At 37.2% G+C, this 11,163-nt stretch overlaps 1 protein-coding gene across 1 annotated transcript in view; it reads left to right on the top strand.

Moving 5' to 3' along the window:
- The first annotated feature begins 8,787 nt into the window (after positions 1 to 8,787).
- Positions 8,788 to 11,163, top strand: part of CEP55 (centrosomal protein 55) — a 135,384-nt gene continuing 133,008 nt past the window's right edge. The window contains exon 1 of the mRNA XM_053692917.1: positions 8,788 to 8,913. The gene's annotated coding sequence lies outside the window, so the exon portion shown is untranslated. The remainder of the gene's footprint in view (positions 8,914 to 11,163) is intronic.

Raw genomic sequence — 11,163 nt, 5'->3', positions numbered from 1 at the left:
ATTAAACAAATGGACAACCAATTGGAGGAATGCTAGAAACCCTGAAACACATTCAAACCTGGACCCTCCACTAAGTGAGCATCTTGATAAAGCCCGGAACAGCTGAAATGCGTAGATATGATCACCCCAATTTCATACTCCTTACTTTTACCTGAAGGGCATTGATAGTAGGACAGGTGCATTAGTCACTTTGTGTATAATGAGAGCACTTTATATGCTGAATCCCTGCCCCAGCATCTATCTGTAGCCGTAATACTCTCCTCATACACTGTTCTATACGGGTGCATTAGATTCTCTGAATCCCACGAGGGTAAGATATATGTGTAATTCCTGTCCTAGAACTTATCTCCAAAGAATTTCCTTAACAACTATTCAAATATCTGGAAGGACTCTGGAATTTCAATAATACAGTTACTAGTTAACTGTATTATTGAAACAATACAGCCAGCTGCCGGAAACTACAACAGATGGAAAAGACGGATAAGACTGAACTTATAAGGTATCACCAATCCAGTTTTACACACCACAAGGAACGTTCAATAATACAGTTACAGTTACTCTGGGACATTCCTTATCTTCGAGCCCCGTTCTTTGCTCTAATGTGCTTTTTGTGCATATATGATTTTATGTCCTGAATGATTTGTGATGCACTAACTATTGTTCTGTATTCTCTAATTGGGCATTTTATTAATCCAGCACTATTGGTTGTATATTGCTAGAATATTATTATTAGAACAACGTATATTACTTGTTGCTCACTTTGATGCCGGCAACGTTTTTAGTTTTTATAATTTTATTGCAACATTGTTACTTAATAAACCACTGTCATACCTACTTCACTTTGTCACTTGCTTTCAATATATTTTGTAACTTGTAACTTAAAGGGCAAGTCAACCCCCAAAAAATTCCTACTTATACAGATAACGTTTCTAATGATTAATATAAGAAACTGTTGACCAATTTTGATAAATTCATATTGTGCAAGTAAAAATACTTACAACACAGGTACAAGAAAGGAAGGAAACTTCCTCAGGAAAAGAATACACATATAGCGCTCTGGGGTATACACTGATTTGCAGCTAAATTAGCTGATATGATATAAACGGCTTACATGAAGATTAAACTTGTGGGCAAAAAAAGAGTTAAAACTTAAAAATAGGAAATATAATAAAAACACTTTTAGGAACCTTGCGTAGTCTAATAAGTATATATGTGGAGTGAAATATGTATATGGTCCACTGATAGGTTAGAAACGAACTTGGGTAAATTAGCTTGAGTTGTATGGTTAGTTATATTACCTCTGGGTAACTTATAGTATAGTCAGTAGCTGGTTAAACTTGGTGTCTGACTGAAGCAACGTTTGTAGGTAACAGTTCATCTGTTCCATGATATAAGCTATTTGAAACTAACAAGGATAGTAAGCAAGAGCAACAATGTTGCATGTATATATCAAATCAAATGTCACTTGATGTATTGATACTATACCTTAAAGTGAATGTCAAGTTTTCAACTCCTGAAGCCTCCTAACACTACTTTAGCACTTCGCTATTCCAACCGCTAACTTTTTAAAATAAATAAATAAACAATTTCTATTATAGTTTAAAAAACAACTTAGCTCCGGTTTGAGATGGAACTCCTCCCATCCGGCACTTCCTTGAAAGCGCGCACCCGTGGAGCTCTTACTATGCGCCCTTACTATGCGCATGCGTTCAAAACCGATGTACACAATCTGCGCATGCGTTAAAAGCATACAACAACATTTACAGAAAAGCGGACAACAACATTTTTTTTTTTTTTTTTTTTACTAAACATAACTGAAACGTGTTATGGAGATTTGCAAGTCAGTATCGATTGTTTTAGCATCCGAAAAAAATCAGTAAAAGTTAAAGCGCAACACCCAGAATAAGCAGGCTGCGCTACTGCTAGATGATTATATGACTTTTATGTACATGATAGGCTCTCATGATCTACTACCGCAGGGCTTCTGATACAGTGATGTGAAAGAGATAATGATATCTACTTGATGACGTTTATTAGACCCATTTAGTCTATAAGCCGGAAGTATGTGTTTCCGACGTTTCCAGGGCAACGGGCAGCTGCAGCTATGTGCTGACGTCACCAGAATTCCTCAACCCCTCCAATATGGCAACTGAGCTCAGAAAGTGACAGCGCTGCCATGTCTGCCCGTAAGATGTCCTTATCTGATGGGGAGCCCTACACCGGGGAGCGCTGGGCTCCGGTTGGTGCAGTGGCTGAAGATGCCGAGGAGCAGGCCTCAAACCTGGTGGATGTGCTGAAGGGTGAGGTCGGTGGTAGGTCTGTTGGTTTGCTAGCGGGGACCGGGGAGATGGCGGAGAAGCTGAGAAAGCTGGAGGAAGAGCAGGACCTGCTCAACTCGTCGCTGCTGGCCCTAACATCTCACTTCGCTTAGGTGCAGTTCCGACTAAAACAGATTGTGCGGGCGGAGGGCAGCGAGAAAGAGAGTCTGCTGGCGGAGCTGGAGGATTTCGCATTCAAGGGTTGCCCTCTTCTGTATATCCCCCATGACAGGGAGCCTATTGTGTTAAATCCCCCGGCAGGCAGAGCTGACAGTATACTCTACGAGACACGCATGCTCTATCGATACAACATAGACTATGTTGTATCGATAGAGCATGCGTGTCTCGTGGACGCGCATTGTTTCCGAAAAGGAGATTCTCATGTAACGCATGCGCAGAAGAAGTGCATGACGTTGGAAAAAAGGGGCTGGACGCCACAGGGTGGAAAACACTATTGGAAATCCTTGATGTCAATCAACCACAAAAAAAGGAACTAAATGGTGGATGGAGGAAGCGCGATTGAAAAAACAATAGTATAAGGTATTTTTCAACTTTCAATTTTAAGACCTGCAAAAACGATGAATGAAAGTCCCCCTAAATTGTTTTGATTTAAAATATGGTGTAAACATGTATGGTTGAGTTGACATTCACTTTAAATAGAGCAAAAGGCTCATGGAATGCCTGTTACACTTATACTACTACTTTATACTAACTGGATTTAACAAAAGTACCCTAATTGAGTAGCGAAATTGACCCTTGTGGTTCCACAATAAATAAATACGCAAGAGGTATACGAGTATATACATTAACCAACTGTGAAATAAAGTTGGTAGAACACCCCTTGTATTTGATTTAGTCGCTAAACTCAATCGTGCTATAATAGGGTTAAAGCATCAAGTCCCAATAATTGATGCTTTAGTTTGCTCGGTATGTTAAAAAGTCTAAACCGGTAAGCCCAGAGGAAACCTGTGTATATTAACTAAGTTGTTGCACAACCATGTGGTTAGGTTTAAAGATGCTCCACCATGAAAGCAAGTAAATATACTACAGTATCAAGGATAGCCTAAGGCTAACTAAAAACACAGGAGTTCCTAGGACCCCTCACCATTACCCTAGCATCCCTGACATGTTTCGCCATGTCCCTCGGCTATTTTAAAATTGCCACCTGCCCCCTCCTCTCTATTTCTTCAGCCCCCGCCTTCCTCATCTGCAAGGGAATGTAAGTTTTCGTTTCTCCACGCTCCAGTGCTTTGCACATGCGCAATGAGCGATTTTATTGCAGGGGGCCTTTTTCATCAGGGACTAGAAATAACCGCTTAGTTTCATAGCGGTTCCTATATGCATCGGACCGGTAGGTGCTGAAGAAAAGTACACTTGTCTGACACATATAGGAACCGCTATAAAACTGAGCGGTTATTTCTAGTCCCTGATTAAAAAGGCCCCCTGCAATAAAATTGTGCATGCACGAAGCACGGGAGCGTGGAGAATGGAAAACTTACAATCACTGGCAGATGATGAAGACGGGGGCTGAAGAAATAGAGAGGAGGGGCAGGCGCCATTTCAAAATGGCAGTATTTTTACTTGCACAATATGCATTTATCACAATTGGGCTACAGTTTGTTATATTAATAATTAGAAACATTATCTGTATAAGTAAGATTTTTTGGGGGGTTGACTTGCCCTTTAAGTAGAATCCCCCCCCATTGAGGACTTATACAGAAATTTAGAATATCTAGGAAATCTATTTCTGCTTCCTTTAATGCTTCCCTTTTCTTTTGTTCTATCTTGCTTTCTAAGGGTAACGTTTTTGGAGAACTGCTTAACTTATAAGGGTTTAGCATGGATTGAGATATCCTTAGAGTGTCAAATCTTAACATTTGTTTTTTCCTGATCTATTAGATTTTTTTCTGACAAATTTCAAAGTTATGTCTATTTCCACTCCTCCTGTATTATGTGACAGCTATCAGCCAATCACAAATGCATATACGTATATTCTGTGAATCTTGAACATGCTCAGTAAGAGCTGGTGACTCAAAAAGTGTAAATATAAAAAGACTGTGCACATTTTGTTAATGAAAGTACAGGTAACTCTCAGTTTACGCCGGGGTTAGGTTCCAGAAGGAATGGTTGTAAATCGAAACCGTTGTAAATTGAATCCCAGTTTATAATGTAAGGCAATGGGAAGTGAGGGAGATAGGTTCCAGGCCCCTCTCAAAATTGTAACATCTAATACATTATTTTTTAAGCTAATAAAATTAATCACACAACACAGAATATATAATTAAACTAAGTTAAATGAACAAAAACATTTGCTAAACAGCATTATAAACCTAATAAAACAATCACACAACATAGACTTCACTTGCATTTTTCTGCAAACAATTCTTTCTATGCATTCCAATCTGGACTGATTTATAGACAGGAAGATCTTGTTCCTTTGAAATCTGCTCAATAGCTCAGGTCTGGTTAAACTGATTAATTTCAGCTTGCTTGGCTTTGCTGCAACACAAGTGGACAGCTCCACCTACTGGCTATTTTAATAAATGCACTGCTTCTCAATGCTTTCAATAGCAGTCACATGACTAGAAAAAAAGGTTGTTATTCTGAAACGGTCTAAATTGAACCGTTGTAAACCGAGGGCCACCTGTATACTAGAAAGTTCTTTAAAACTGCACGCTCAATCTCAATCATTAAATTTTTATTTTAGTGTCCCTTTAAGGGCGGAGGAACAGCAGATTATCTGAAAACATGAAGGGGTAATTATTAAAAAAAAAAAAAAAAAAAAAGCATTTACAAAGCCTTTTACAAATGTAAGTGTCAATGTTTTAGTATATGATTACAAATATTGTAATTAAAAACGATTGTTTACCATCACTTTAACATAACTTCACTATTTCTGTTTTTTACTTCCATTTGAGGTCTACATCGGAATACTCCAGCTGAGAACTTCAATAGTTCTTTGGTCTATATATCCTTTACACTGTATAACCGTATTGGTATTATTTTATTATTTTTATTATTATTTTTCCCCCTTCTTCCAATGTCTCCACCCCCAAAATTTCTATAACTATTGATAATACCATCATTACTACTACCCCACATGCCCATGTCTTGGGGTCACACTTGACTCAGATCTTTCCTTCACTCCTCACATTCAGTCCTTGGCTAAAGCCTGCCACTTCCACCTTAAAAACATTGCTAAAATTAGACCTTACACAAGATACAACTAAGATTTTAATCCCCTCTCTCATCCTTTCCCGCCCCGACTACTGCAACTCCGTCCTCTCTGGTCTACCTAGCTGCCGCATAGCTCCTTTACAATCCATTATGCATGCCTCTGCCAGGCTCATCTTCCTTACTCGTCGATCTTCATCTGCTGCGCCTATCTGCCAATCCCTTCACTGGCTTCCTCTTGCCTCTAGGATTCAACACAGAATCCTCACTCTGACATACAAAGCTCTCAACTGCACTGCTCCCCCCTACATCTCAGAACTTGTCTCTAGACACTCTCTCCATCCCGTCCCCTTCGATCAGCTCAGGATCTCCTCCTCTCCTCCTCTCTTGTTACTTCCTCACATTCACGTTTACAGGACTTCTCCAGACTGGCCCCCATCTTGTGGAACTCACTGCCTCGCTCCACAAGACTCTCCCCTAGTTTTAACAGCTTCAAGCGCTCCCTAAAAACTCTACTATTCAGGGATGCTTACAACCAACTAACCTTTCCTAACTCCATTGCTTTCCCCTTGAACCCCTTATAATGTAAGCCTATGAGCCCAGCTGTTTGCAGATCACCTTCATAAGAGCCGACTACAACAGTGAAACGCTCGGCAGGTCCCTCTACCAACTTGATCCCTGCAAAAGCTATCCTGTATATTGACTATGTTTACAGCGCTGCGGAATCTGTTGGCGCTCTACAAATACCTGATAATAATAATAATAATTGGTAACACTCTCACATTATTATTTTTATTTTATTTTTGGATTATATTACTATTTATTGTATTAGATATTATTCCTCTGTCTTCAGCTCACCAGAGTAAGTGTTCTGTGAACAGTTTCCTTTCACGTAATGTCATCTAAATGGTGAAAAAACAGCCAATTAGCTTAGTCAGTGCTGAGTTAACACTTTGCTTTACTGTTATCTCATGAGCTTTTACCCAAATCTTGTGAGATTTCATAGTACACTTCCTGAAACTGAGAAGGGAGATAAAGTGACTGTGCTGCACATGCATTATCCCTTGCAAGTCCCAGGACTATCATTCTGATTGGCTGCTTAAAGAGATACTAAAGCCAAATTTTTTTCTTTCATGATTCAGATAGAGCTTGCGATTTTAAGCTTGCGATCTTTCGAATTTACTCCTATTACCTATTTTTCTTTCTTCTCTTGCTATCTTTATTTAAAAAGCAGGAATGTAAAGCTTAGGAGCCGGCCCATTTTAGGTTCAGCACCATGGATAGCGCTTGCTTATTGGTGGCTACATTTAGCCACCAGTATGCAAGCGTAACCCAGGTTCTGAAATTGCATGCTCTATCTGAATAATTAAAGAAAAAAAAAATTGGGTTTAATATCCCTTTAAAGTAATTGTAATGTTTAATGAATTACTGCCCAGTATCTAAAAATAAACTGAACTTTCATCCATTAAACTTTACAAAGACGTTTATTTTTAAAAATATTTACCAATGCGTTATGGTAAACATACCGCCGTTCCTTCACCTGCATCTCCTGCTGTATTTAGCATATTGATGATTAATCCGTCTTCCCCCAATTGTTGCATGCCCCACGAGCTGGACGCCAAAGGGAACACACGATAGGAGGAAGCCGGATTCGTCATCAATATGCTAAATACAGTAGGGGATGCAGGCTGAGGAACGACGGTATGTTTACCATAACGCATTAGTAAATATTTTAAATCAAAATTCATTAAAATTATGGAGGAGATAAAAAACTGAGATTAAAATCCTCCGGGTCTCAAAATTAAGTCAATACAAATATTTGCATAGAAAATTAGCACATCTATTCAAGAATCCCTGTTTACTTTTCCCCAGAAAAACTCCATATACAATGTTACCAATGCACAAGAGAATTCTGGGTAAGACATGCAAATTAGATATGCAAATTCTCAGTTTTTTCGTCAGTAGGAGAGTTCTAATAAGAACGAAAAAGGCTGTCTAGTGAGTGACTTCTGTGTTGCTACAATAATCCTGTTAAAAGGATCGCTGTGTCAAAACAGTAATTGAAGCAAAAAAAAATTAGAATTTGCATGTCTTACCCAGAATTCCCTTATGCATTGGTAACATTGTATATGGAGTTTTTCTGGGGAAAAGTAAGCGGGATTCTTGCCTAGATGTGCTAATTTTCTATGCAAATATTTGTATTGATTTAAATATTTTAAAAAAGAAGCGTCTTTGTAAAGTTTAATGAATTAAAGCACCACTGTTTTTAAGATTCTTTTTAGCTACTAGGCAGTAATTCATTAAACTTTACAATCACTTTAAAGTCCTTCTACAATGGGAAGTAGCTACTGAGAATATGAGGTGAAATATCTTCATTTTTTTACATAGAGATGTTTAGGTGATATTTTATAGTCAGCTTTTTTACAAATATTTGCATCACTTTCAAGTAATTCACTATGTGGGTAATGGGGTTATCATGACGTTGTTAGTGTTACTGCCGAAGCATATATCTTACACCTTCCCAGCAAGCTATATGTACTAAGTCGCCATATAAATGTCCCAGTGTCTTAAAGGGACAGTAAAGTCAAAATTAAACTTTTATGATTCAGATAGAACATGCAATTGTAAACAACTTTCCAATTTACTTCCATTAGCAAATTTGCTTTGTTCTCTTGGTATCTTTTATTGAAGAGTAAAATTAGGTAGGCTCTTAAGAGCTCAGGAGTGTGCACGTATCTTAAGTACTCTATGGCTGCAGTGTTTTGCAACATTGTTTGTAACTTTGTTATACAATGTCGCAAAACACTGCTGCCATACAGTACTAAAGACATGTGCACACTCCTGAGCTCTTAGGAGCTTACCTAGTATTACTCTTCAATAAAAGATACCAAAAGAACAAAGCAAATTTGAGAACAGAAGTAAATTGAAAAGTTGTTTCAAATTGCATGGTCTATCTGAATACTAAAAAGTTTAATTTTGACTTTACTGTCCCTTTAAAATAAAATTAAAATTCGAACAGTCTGCATGTTAGATTGCTATTGATTGTACAAAAGTAGATCCATTACTGTTTATTTTAAAAAGTGCAAATATTTAATGAAACACAATGTTCCAAGACCGTCGTATAAGGTGCAACTATTTCGGTGAGCTCTTATTGGCACTGAAATTAATCAGTATGTATGGAGAAGAATTTGACAAAGTTTGACAAAGAGCAACAGACAAACGTGTACGCGCATGACGTCTGAGAGGCGTAAAAGAACGTGTCGTGCAGGCGGCGCGTTTTTCAAACTGTCCGGAAGTAAAGGAGAGTTGTTATGAATAGATAGAAATGACAGGTGGGGGCCCTTCACGATACATATTGGTTTAGCGATCTGTGTCACCTTGGTATAGACGCTAAAAGACGATCAGGACTTTAAGCACACAGGTGAGCGGTTTACAGGGGTTTGTAATACAATATACTACTTACTATATTACTTAGCTTTTGTTTTTATCTACTGACTTCTGGAATGGGTAACACAATTTCTGTCCAATGACTTGCAGACCACTTTGGCAGCTAATGATTATTGAATGCCAAGTTACAAACTTCTCTGCTTTGACAGTTTATATTATATAAATGGAATGATGTTTACACTTTTATTGGTGTTTAAATAATTTGTGATTCATTTTTGCAGGCAGTTCCAGAAGCTGCAATTCTACAATGTATAGCTAATGCAAACTTCTATACATAAATATTAAATGTATTGAGTTATATAAAAGTAAAGTACAGTACTGTTATATCTATAGCAAAAAATACTTATAGTTGGTAATTATGTAAAAATACACATAACTCTGAAAGTGCCATTATAGTTACCTTTTTTTAAATTTATTAAATACTATATTCTCTAATTCGTTAAAGCATGACATGTTTAGCACTAATGACTGCAATGCTATGTGTTTAACCATGCAAAGAGATTAAACGCACAATTAATGTATCTTTTTGGAGCCACAGAAAATGCTGCTCAATTAGCAGCGCTAGTTGCACACCTGGGTCTTGTTGACTACTGCTGTTGATTGGGTTATCAACCATGTCTGCTTATGACCAGCAGTGCTCTGTGGCTCCCAAGCAGCACTTTGTGTTGAACCCTTTAGCAGGGTCGAATTAGAGCATGTCGTCTGTTCAGTATTAATGGCCTTTAATTTACACTGCAATATTGTCAAAAAGTGATGTGCTCTAATCTGTTAGTGCATGTAATTTGAGTATCGCCCCTAGACCTCTATGTGTTTAAGCCCCGCAAATGGATTAAAACATACGGTAGAAATGCCTGTTGGGTTCTTGCAGAGTACTTCTGGTCCTGAGCAGAAAACGCTACTAATACAATCAGTAGTACTAGTTTCATGACTCAGATGTGGGTCTTCAAGTGCACTTCTACTTTGTGTTTAACCCCTTTGGTGGGGGGGGGGTTAACACAATAATGTAAGGTTGATGGTCTTAAAATGTAATGCTCTAATGAATTAGTGCATGTAATTTCTTGACTATTATAACCATTATGTATCTTTCATAATTTAGGTAGGACATATAATTTTAAACAACTTTATAATTTACTTCTATTATCAAATTAGCTTAATTCTCTTGGTATCATTTGTTGAAGGAGCAGCAATGCACTACTGGTTTCTAACTGAACACATAGGTGAGCCAATGACAAATATATATATATATATATATATATATATATATATATATATATATATATATATATATATATATATGCAGCCACCAATCAGCAGCTAGAACCTAGGTTATTTGCTGCTCCTGAGCTTTCGTAGATAAACCTTTCAGCAAAGGATAACAAGAGAAGGAAGCAAATTAAATAATAGAAGTAAATTAGAAAGTTGTCTAAAATTGTATGTTCTGTCTAAATCCTGAATATCTAATTATAATTATGACTTTACTGTCCCTTTTTAAGTTCATGCGAAAGCATCTGAGGCAAATTCACTTGCAGAAGCTTTTAATTTAATAAGGAAACGTTTTTTTAAAAAAAAAAAATGGAAATAGGGAGCACAGAGTTTGGCATACATAGGTGTTTTTTAAAAAAAAAAAAAATATTTTTTGCTATTGGATTTCCCTAATTTAAAAAAAAAAAAAAAAAAAAAAAAAAAAGGATTAAATAAGTACAAATGTCCATCCAAAAAAATGTTAATTCAATATCATAATGGCCTTATTTATTTGATATTTTTTTTTATTATTGTTGTTGTTATTATATTACTAATGCACTTTTGTAAATAACTTAAAGTGAAAGTAAATTTTTCGACATTGCAACATATCATTTTAATCTATAGCACTAATATAACATTTTCGCTTGCTTTCTTTTTTATTTTCTTCAATCTAATAGTTGATATTTTTATAATTTCTTTCCCTACCGTTCTGTCCGTTGCTCCTCCCACCCTCCTCTTCCTGGATTTTGTATTCATTACGTATAGAGCGGTCACACCCGCTCTATACGTAGGCTATAAGCTCGTTCACGATATATGGATCTATTGCGCATGCGCTAATCGGCGATCCGGCTACCAATGCGCATGCAAACTTTCTCATCCCCTAATGAAAACGCGCATGCGTCAAACTGTTTGGCTACATAATACTGAATGAATCGAAAGAATGTATTCATTCAGTATTATGCTATTAGTGTGTACTAGACGC

This window comes from Bombina bombina, chromosome 9, assembly GCF_027579735.1.
Source record: "Bombina bombina isolate aBomBom1 chromosome 9, aBomBom1.pri, whole genome shotgun sequence".
Taxonomy (NCBI): domain Eukaryota; kingdom Metazoa; phylum Chordata; class Amphibia; order Anura; family Bombinatoridae; genus Bombina; species Bombina bombina.
The sequence above is the reverse complement of the archived record's forward strand: the minus strand, read 5'-3'. Positions and strand labels throughout refer to the sequence as shown.